Consider the following 10,886-nt stretch of genomic DNA (forward strand, 5'->3'; position numbering starts at 1 on the left):
GAATTCATTAGAGCTACCAATTAGGGGTGAAAATGGATTCGATCATGATGTGATCCGAGATCTGATCGGATTTAGATCGGATCGGATCTGATTTAGTTCAATTTGAATCACTCCTGTTTGGATTTTTAGATTGGATAATCGGATCGGATTTTAGATCACCCCCTATCTGAAGATATATATAATACATATATATGTTATTTATTTATTTATAAATATATTATTTATATTGTATTTTTATAAATTTGTTATATTATTTATTTTTTTATAAAAAACATGTATATATATGATGAAAATAATTAAAAAATATTTATATTTTATATTTTTTCTTTATTTAAATTGGTATATTTAATTTTTCTTTTGATAATTTATTAATTTTTAAACAAAACAAATAGGATCAGATCAGATCCGATCCAAAGATTCGATTTACCGATATGATTCGAAATCAGATCGAGGCTTATTAGATCCGATCGGATCTGCCATGAATAGTGTCTGATTGGATTCAGATGTACCCTGTTTTGAATACGATCTGATCCATTTGCATCCCTACTACCAATTGGCCACCCACCCATTGGATTATTTGAGACAAACAGGCTCCACGTAGAAAAGTTCCCAAAAGGCGATGAACATGCTTAGTTTGGATCGGGTAAGCACAATGTTGTAAATATATTGAATAAAATTTTTTTGATATATGTCAGTACAAATACATACAAAATAATATAAAATATAAGAATTTACACTCTACATATTTGCATTTGTACTCCTTCCAAACAGAGCCTAAGCAGCTACAGCCTACAGAGGCGTGGATCAGTGGAGTGTGGGGAAAGTTTCAACTCGAGAGCAGTGAACGGGAACGATACAACTAGTCGAGCACATGGAAAGAAAAACCAAACAACACGAAAGAATCTCTTATGTTTGACTAACGAAACTGGTACGACCACCTCTATATATCTATAAGTTTGCAATTAATCCCTCCACATCTTCTGATCTGCTCAAGCTCAGGTAGAAGCAGAAATGGACGTTCATAGTAGAGATGTCTATTCACTTTTCTCTCTACTTTTGTCTCTTCTCCTCGTTTCATCTTCTCTCCATTCTCCTACCGTCTCTGCTTCGGTCGCCTGCCACCCAGATGATAAAAAGGCCCTCCTAAGCTTCAAGAATTCTCTGAAAATTTCAGAAACATTCCCCTACACCCCCTGGAATCCCGACACCGATTGCTGTGGCTGGGCCTACGTTACCTGCGATCCCAATACCAATCGCGTCGCCAAGCTGCAAATTTACATGGCCACCATCTTCGGCCAAATACTGGTTGGCATCGGCGACCTCGTCTACCTTGAAACCCTAGTCATGTCCATCTTGAATAACGTCGACCTGCCTGGATCCATCCCCGACTCTTTCACCAAACTTCAGAACCTCAAAACGTTAGATATCAGTTGAACCCCTCTCTCCTGCCGCATCCCAGAATTCTTGCGCCACCTTAAAAGCCTCGAGTACCTTGATCTCTCCCATAACCACCTCTACGGACCCATTCCATCTTCCCTCGCAAATCTCAAAAATTTGAAACATCTTCGACTCAGTGAGAACAAACTCTCTGGCAGGATTCCGAACTCGTTTCGCGCGCGCCATTCAAACGTGCAACTGATCGACCTGACCTACAACAAGATTGCCGGCGACGCGTCGATGTTTCTAAGGGACAATGGAAAGGCAAGATGGATCCTTTTGTCGGGGAATCGGCTCAAGTTCGATATGTCAAAGGTGAGGTTTCCAAAGAACTTGACGGCTCTGTATTTGGCGCATAACAGGATTCGAGGAAGGATTCCAGAGCAGATCACCAAGCTGGCTCTACTAGATGCTTGGATGTGAGCTACAACCGGTTGTGCGGGAGGATTCCTTTGGGTGGGAAGCTTCAGAAGTTCATTCCCAGCTGGTTTATTCATAATCGGTGTTTGTGTGGTGCGCCGCTCCCAGACAAGTGCAAGTCGTAAACCGGCGAGCTTGAGCAGGGTTTATCCGGGAGAGAAATTAATCTAACTACTTTTAAAATGCCTTTAAGCTATGTTTGGGAGTATTGATGTTAAAAATAAGTGCTTAAAAATAAGCGGTTATTCGAATAAGCACTTATTTGCATTTGGCACCGAAATTTTTTCAAACGTTTAAAAAATAAATATTTATTTCATATTTGGTATTCAGTAGTCTTTTTCTACAATAAGCACTTAAATAAGCATTTGTGATTATTTTATCCTTTATTTTCTTTTAAATTTTATAAAAACATTTTTATAAAAGTACTTTTATGAAAGTACTTATATGAAAGCAATTTCATGAAACCATTTTTACAAAAGTACTTTATACAAAGGTACTTTTATGAAAACACTATTATGAAAGCACTTTTATAAAACACTTACAAAAAATACTTTTATGAACGTATTTTTATAAAAGCACTTTTACAAAAGTACTTAAATAAAAGCACTTTTATGAAAGTATTTTTATAAAAGAACTTTTATGAAAGTACTTTTACAAAAACACTTTTATGAGATTAATTTATAAAATTCAACTAGGGATAGTTTTGGAAGAAAAAGGTTGAATAAGTGGTTATTGTATAAGCACTTAAAAGAAACTAGAAAATTGGGACTAAAAAATAAGTCCTTATTTTTAAAATAAGAACTTATTTCAGGCTTATTTCCCAAACACCAATAAGTGCTTAATGATATGGTCCCGGTTCAAATAAACATTTATTTTTAAGAACTTCAAACATGACCTTAGTTATAGCTAGACCTGTTCATGGGCCGGGTAGCCCAACGGGCTGGCTTGGCCTGACCCGACCCCAAGACGGTTTTGCACATAGTTATTAGCCCATAGGCTTGACCTCGGGCCTAAAAGCCCGAGCCCGACTGTTTTACGGATCGGGCTCGGGATTTGTCACAAAAGCCCAGCCCGACCCAACTTTTATATATATATATAGCTTTTAAACCCTAAATTCCTAAACCAAACCCTTCTCATATTTTATTCTTTTTCACTCTCAACTCTAACCGGCGCCACCAATGACTGAAGGTGAAGATGGGTTGTAGTTCCAACTAATAAAGGAACTCAAAATGGGAAGATCATTGTAAGAACGAAAGACTCCGAGAAAGCGTAACTTGTCCATGATGGCAAAGCAGAGGATGAAAGGAACAGAGAAAGCAGAAGTAAGAGAAACTACATCGGTCCTAGTGTAATATTCATCCTTCTGAACCTGTGTAATAGCTAGAGCTGGAAGAATTCCAAATGTAGGAACTGGGTAAGAGAAAAAGCTAGAAGAAAAAGTATGAAACTGCCCAGAAAATCTAAGCAAGAAATAGAACAAGAGAGTTTCTGCAAGTCTCACAGAAATGGGTTTCTTGAAAGAGAGTAAGATTGTTTGTCATTTGAGTGTTGCCGAGTGGAGTGACCAGGTCCTCTCTTCTCTCTCTCTCTCTCTCTCTCTCTCTCTCTCTCTCTCTCTCGTTATCTTCACCCCTCTCTCTCTCTCTCATTATCTTCCTCTCTCATAGAAGTGGAACAGATTTCTCTCTGTTCCTCTCTCTCTCTCTCGGTCTCTCTATTTATTCTGTAAGTCGATTCTTCTCTCCTTATCTCTCTCGGACTTCAGGCTTTTTATGAGGGCCGGGCTCGGGCCCAAGTTGTAAGCCCGTTGGTCGAGCCGGATTTGGCTCGAGCCTACAAAAATTATGTTAATGCAAAGTGAAAGTCCGACCTGAGCCCAGCTCGGCCCGAACCATGAACAGGTCTAATTATAGCTAGACGTTAGAGACAATTCATAAGGATTTGATGATTATCATTATGTCTGTGTATGAACATTGGTGTGTTTTCGGCTCAAGCAGACTTGACCTCACCAAGTCATAGTTTTAGTTTGTCTTATTTTCCATGCTGTTGCAACTTGCAAGTGCCAAAAGTATTTGCTGATTGTAACCAATAAAAGTTCACTTCAATCGAGTAAAGCTGTAAACGCCAAGTACCTTAGGGTAGCAATAGTGTGATATTAGGGGTACAACTCAGTCAGGTTGGTTCGGGTTGAAGATCAACCCAGGCCCAACCCTAAAGGTATAAATCTCGGGCCCAAGCCCTGGCCTAACCTTAGGTTAAGTTTAAGTTTATCAGTCTAGACTCAATTCAAGCTTAATCCAACATAATTCGGATTGGGATCGGGCCAGGTTAGATGGGTTTGCATGGGTTGGTTAAGTTTGGAAGAATTTATGTATATATTTTTTATATAGCCAATTTTATTGGGCTTTATGGCCCAATTTAAAGCATAATTGATTAAAAGCATGTGAAAATTTCATCTATAAATGTACATATACATAGCTTATAGTATACATGTATATATTTTTTATATAGCTAATTTTGTTGGGCTTTATGGCCCAATTTAAAGCATAATTGATTAAAAGCATGTGCAAATTTCATTTATAAATGTACATATACATAGCTTATAGTATACATGTATATATAATTAGAAAATAGATGTTTTCTATATAAATGTAATGTATATATACAAAGAAAGAGGAGACAATGAAAATCGCAATATATCAAAGAAAAAATACAGACAAAAATGAAAGAGAGAAGTACTGAAATATAGAAAAATACAAAAGAATACAAAATTTCAAATGGGCATTTTCATAAATTTATCTTTCTGTCAAGCCTTTTAATAAGATAGGGTGAAAATGCTGAAATCTGAAAGTTCAGGGTAGATCTTGGTCACAAATTAAAGTTATATATATATATATATATAATTTTTAAAGTTTAATGAGAACAATTTTTAAACATTCTCATCTTTTTCATTAATAAAAAGGAGAATGATAGTCGTGATTCGCCCAAATACCCTGAATTTTATTTCCAAAATTACCCCTATTTCTATTATCTTTCTCTTTTTAACTCAGTTTTGGAAAGAATACAAATATAAATACATACAAAACAATATAATACAAAATACAGGATTTTGCTCTCTCTCTCTCTCTCTATATATATATATATATATTCAAAACAAGGGAGCAAAGCAAGAAACAAGTTAGTGGCAGTAAAGGTTGCAGTTAAAAAAGAGACGAACAGAAATTACCACTCATCCCAGATGATTTCAGCAGGATGTATGCCCAAATTGTACTCAACATCGTGCTTTTTCGCAATTGCAAAGGTTGATGTGCTTTCTCTCTTTTAACTTCAGGAAATGTAATAGGTGTTTGTGCATGCATCGTCTTTTGGTTTAAGTAGTACTAAACATTGTGTTTTGGACCTTTTGGTTTAATTCTATGTTTTTTTAATCTCCTTGTTTTTTACTTAATTTTAACCAATTAAGGCTTTGGTTTAACTGGTTTAGAACTATTCAAATCAGCTTAATCAGCTTTAGATAGATTTGTATATTATTTTGTGTTTTCTGGTCTTGTGTAGAATTAGGTTTAGATTCCTCGAGGCAAATCCATTTCTAGCTCCAGTAGCGGCAAAGCCACTGGCAACGACTGATTCTCTCTCTTTTTCTGATTTTACTTTGAATTAGATTTAGATTTTTCAATGCTAATCCACAGCTGCTAGCTCCAGTAGCAACAAAGACACTGGCAACGACAAATTCTCTTATTTTTCAGGGCTCTTCACTGTTCCCTTCCTGACTTCACTAGGAAGCTACAGGCAAATCCAATAACTACTGAGTTTTACTTTATATGTTAATTGGCTAACTCGAGTCCGAATTTGTTGTGGATAATCCAAAATATCGGGTTAATGGTGATTGATACCAGTTTAGAGAGCATGTCAACTCTCAATTATTGGTCCAGGAAACTGATTTTTGGTGGGTTAATTCATTTTCAATTCATGCTTTGCTTCAACATTTTCATGTCTCATTGTTTATATACATCTTCATAATATGATAATCTTGATTAATTGAGCAACTGAAGGGTTGATATCAATGCTAAACCATTAAAGCACTTATTTTATATGTAAACTTTCCCGATGTATTACTTTTAATGATTAAATTATCAGTATCAGATATTGTATAGAACAACTTGGATATGGATATAGATACGATTTGAAAATACATGAATATAGACAGAAAATATGAAAATGATTTGAAACTGCAAACCAAACGGACCAGATGGTTTGGTGGTTTATGGCTGAATTTAGGATACAAGTGTTGGACGTTAGACAGCCTATGTTTGAATAATGCTATATATTTATTTTTTAATAGAAAGGCAGTGTATTTATCCGTATCAATCCATATTATTTACTTATTTATTTATTTTTAAAACAAAGCTGAATGCTAAATGCATTCATCAATTCTCAGTTAAGTTGTTTTTTACAAAAATGTAGGAAGTAAAAAATCCGGGATAGAAGACCACATATAAGCAGAATTGAAGTCAATCCATATAGTACTACAACGTGAGCTGTTTGATTTGATTGGCACTGTGTAGAATTAATGTTTTAAAAACGACCGAAAGCTGGAATCGTTATAGTCACCAGTTTCTAAGTCAATGATTCAACAATTCTGTCGGAAGGGATGGTCCATTCTAATAAAATAAAAATAAAAATTTAAAAACAGCTAAAAACTATCGACTGAGTCAAATGAATTGATTGTTTTTTAACCGATTCAACAGTTCTTGATTAGGGACTAGGTAACCAGTTACCTAAATGATTCTCGAGCCGAAGTTCAAAAACCATGTATAAAACATACTTAACCGAGTAAGAATGCAGTGAAGTAAACTTGTGCACTTGGCGACTAATATATGAAGCCGGCCTCTACGGTGGGATCAAAATTTCCACCAACAACAGTGGAACAATTGTATACTGATACAATGTGATCTGGATCAACCTCATATGCATACACGATTCACAGGAATGGCTGGACACCGGTGGGTGTACTGGAGGAGTGCACCCGCGAATGGCATATCGACACCAATACGTCGACGATTAGGTTTACGTTAACGCGGTCATCTCTGGTTCGCGGGGAAACGAACCGGTTCGCACGAACTAGTCGAATGTTCAATCAAAAACCCCTTTTTTCCCAGTTCCTTCGACTCTGCTTCCAGTTCCTTCGTCCCTTTTTCTCCACCGAACCCTACCCATACAATAGAGAAATCCTTGTCCATCGGCGGCGACAGAATGCCGACGGCGAATCGACGGCAACGTATCATTCTTTGCTTCTTCTTTGGCTCTCTCCTTCTTCTTCTTCGTCTTCTCCAGTGTAGCTCCGAACTGAAGGACGAGCAGGTAAAACCGAACCCAACAATCCTTATTATCTCATAAATCAAATCTGCTCCAGCAATACTAACATTGTAAATGAATCTGCGTTGACCTGTACGTAGTTCCAATTAAATTGCTGCAACACACTTCTCAGACAAAACATCATCAGTAACGACAACACCACTCCAACAGGTCAATGGAGATAGGAATATAAGATAGATAGATAAAGGGGAAAAGAAAAAAGGGTTGTAGTTATAGTTAAAGATTGAAGATGTAGGGGTGGCTGCTGACCTGCTGTGGTCGCCGATGGCTTTCCAGGTGGGTTGTTTCTGTTGAAAACGTAACACAAAATCCACTTGTAAGAAGAAATCTACCGCTGGAGCTATTCTTGTAGCCGATGGAGGGAGGGTTTGGTGTGTGGGTTGGCCAGCGGGAAAAAATTCGCAAAATGAAGGTTGGCCAGAAACCCAGGTTCGTTTAGGTGAACGTTGACTGCCGCTGTGATCTGTTCCGACCTGTTGAAAGTAGGAAAAACACATTAGTTTGGTCGGACGATTTGCCGTTACACCGCCGGTGGCTTCGTGGTTCGAGGGAGGGTTCGGTGAAAGGAGGAAAACATCCAGCGACAAAAAATCCTCAGAATGAAGGTTGAGGGGACTTTTGATTACTCTGGGTTATATTGTGTCCGGTTCGTGCCCGATTGAACCGCCAGGTTGACGTGCAATTAACTCGTTTACGTTTAAGATAGACAACGTGGCTGAATGTAATTGGTCGGTGCACTCGTCCAATGCACCCACGGGTGCACAGAACGCGAGATCAAGGCGGAGCTTATGGGGAAAATCTTCTTATGGCTGTGTTCACCACTCTGTACGTACTTCTGTATTAATTCATTTTGTATTATGCAATTAAATATCTTGATGTTTGAAAGAATTAAACACTCTTGACCCAAAAAATGATTTAGGCACATCACACCAGAGCAATTTAATTTGATGTACAACACCACATTTTACACGTTTTGCACACATGGGTATTGATGAATGGGAAGAAAACTTTGTAAGTAGAGCCATATTTGATTCATTTTGGATGTGATACATACTTTTCAAGTGGGATACGTTTGCAAGGTGCCAATCAGCTGTTGGTAAGTCTGCTACTAGTTAGGATCGAATCCCGTTTACACGTAGGCTGGGGATGCGCAAGCCCATTGTGTAACCCTTTAAAAATAAATAAAAAAAAAGTAAGATAAGTTGGTTGATTAAAATATCGAGACTATGATATGGAAAACCATATCGTATCGAAAATCTCTCACAATATCATGTTTATAACAATTATTTTATATTATAATTAAAATTTAAAATATCTAAAAAAACTAATAAGCTGATTCCCAATAATTGTGTCAAAGAACATTTTCTTGTACAATAATAACCCAATGTCCCACTTCGATCACCATATTAAAAAGGAGTAACCGCACTGGGAATTCTGAGCAATGCAGCCATCATCTAAAGTTTGAACCGCTGAATTACATATTTCATCTGAACAAGATACTAGAGAAGCTGTGGATGAGGTGGCAGCACGAAAGAAATTCAAAGCAATATGCAAAAATGTAAGTCTTTACAAGGATTTCATCTGCAAAATTATCAATGGAAATGAAAGAAGAGGGAGGCGGAAGAAAGAAAGAAAGAAAGCTTTACATTGAGGTCGCTATGTTTGGGGCAACCATTGTAGGCATTGCAGGTGGTCCACAAGACATCACTTCTGGTGTCAATTTAAACATAGAATTCTTTTGGAGGAGTCCCCAATTTTACTCTCGTAAAATAGAGTTTGGTTAAAAGAAAAAGAAATGTGTCAAAACCATTATAATAAATCTCCACCCTATAGAGTTTTAAAGAGATCAAAAGCCGAAGAAGATAAACAAATAAAGAAAAGGAATCAACATTGAAATCCCATCTATGAACTACATCAAAAGAGAAAGAACATTATAGACCCACATAGCTGTCAATTTGCAAACTGATGTTGCACAATTTGGGCACTCCTAGCTGGCTGAGGGTTGGCTCCTAGCTGTGATGGATGACACCTGAGAGGAAGAAAAAGGTGAAGGATTCCCGGGAAGCTCTCCCGGAGGGAACACTTCGATGGCTAAGTTAGAACTCCGAGGAAAACTCAAAGAAGATACAGAGAGTTAAGAGTGCTGAAAGTGCTAGTTTCAATACCTTTGCTTCGTGAGGGTCGGGGTTCTTTTATATCGGAGCTCGGCCACATCTGACATAACCGCCACTGCCAGGGTAGGTGTGGCAGGCGCAGGTTGCTGCTACAGGCTGGTATTGCAAGGTACAAGCTCGATCACATCTGACATAACCGCCACTGCCCTAGCCGTTACTACCAAGGCAGGTGTGACAGGCGCAGGCTGCTGCTACAGGCTGCTATTGCAAGGTACAGACTCGACAGGCGTGCCCTGCTTTTTAGAGATGGCAAATAGAATGCCGCCTGGCAAGGGATCCGAGCCCTACCTCAGGATCCGATAGGTATGGATGTCAGGTAGGCACGGATGTCAGGTAGATTTCCCTACAGCCTGCCAAGCCATTGCGCACCGAACCGCTTGGGGCAAGTTTGCCTTGCGCCAAGGTACGCCGAGGCGGCCGCACTGTAGACGGGCCTTAATCAAGTTCGAATAGGAGTCTCGACGGTGCTGCCCCGAGGTGCTCCTCCCTTGGGACACTTAGCCAAAAATTGGGGTGCTCTCTCCTTAGGAAGGGAGAGCTCGAGGCCCCTTAGGAGGAGCTCAAGCCCTCAGAGGAGTTCAGGATCTCCCACACTTGGTGGGAGTCAAGGTTGGTCGGGCGCTAGTCGCCAGCGAGTTAAGCAACTCGCCGAGTGGCCAATGTTGGACTTGGTGGGTCCCTCCCACCGAGTTACGGTTGTGTTGTTAGGCTGAGTTATTCGTCGAGCCAGGTCACGCACACGTGTCCCTGTGCTACGAGGTCGGGCCAAGTCACCCTCCATTAATTGCCCCCCACTCCCCGTGCTGGGGGTGCTGACCCAGCGTGGGGAGTTCATGGTGCGCTGGATGGATTTGGCTCGACACTTAAGCCACCTTGTCAGGAAACTCGTTGGCTAGACTAGTCTGGTGCTCGATTCACTCGGAAGGAAAAAACCCGGGCCGTGTACAACTCACGTGTGAACGTCACGTGATTTGGACTTCGCGGACGCCAAAAAATGCGCTAAACTAATTTCACCTCGAGAGCCTTGCAGCCGATTTTCTTGAGAACCGTTAGATTGCTTCGATCTTGGCCATCGGTGCCCGGAACTAGCGGCTGTAAATAGTGGGGGACCCTGGTTATTTTCTTCCGTCACTAAGTATCCTTCGTCTAGCTTGAGCTCGTGTCTAGAGTCCTTAGCTTGGGTCTTCTAACTCATCCAGTTCAAGCTCGATTGCATTTTTCCTTGTTGAGTCCCCAAGCTTCCCTTTCTCTTTTTTCAACTCATTTTATTTAATGTCTAGGGGGGTAGTCTCTTAGACGAGCCCGAGGTGGGTACCTCGGGTCGGGGTGACCCTGCTGCCGCCCAGCTTTCCCATGTCTCGGCACTAGTTTTGGAATTTGATGTCTTCAAAGTGCTTACCATTGTCTGAGATCAATACCCGAGGTAATTCGAAATGACACACTATGTTCTTCCAAAAGAAGTTCTACACATTCCGAGTT

General features: G+C 39.6%; 1 long non-coding RNA gene and 1 pseudogene across 1 annotated transcript; one reads left to right on the forward strand and one right to left on the reverse strand.

The window, feature by feature from the left end:
* The first annotated feature begins 1,011 nt into the window (after positions 1-1,011).
* LOC148872607 (polygalacturonase inhibitor-like) lies at positions 1,012-2,149 on the forward strand (annotated as a pseudogene).
* A 4,884-nt stretch (positions 2,150-7,033) lies between these two features.
* On the reverse strand, positions 7,034-7,865 carry LOC148872608 (uncharacterized). The gene is made up of 2 exons (XR_016107188.1): positions 7,483-7,865; positions 7,034-7,337 (listed from the first exon to the last, which is right to left on the reverse strand). It is a non-coding gene; the product is annotated as an uncharacterized LOC148872608 (long non-coding RNA).
* Between the last annotated feature and the right edge of the window lie 3,021 nt (positions 7,866-10,886).

Source organism: Nelumbo lutea, chromosome 2 (assembly GCF_056320005.1).
Source record: "Nelumbo lutea isolate HS-2025 chromosome 2, American lotus-T2T, whole genome shotgun sequence".
Classification (NCBI taxonomy): domain Eukaryota; kingdom Viridiplantae; phylum Streptophyta; class Magnoliopsida; order Proteales; family Nelumbonaceae; genus Nelumbo; species Nelumbo lutea.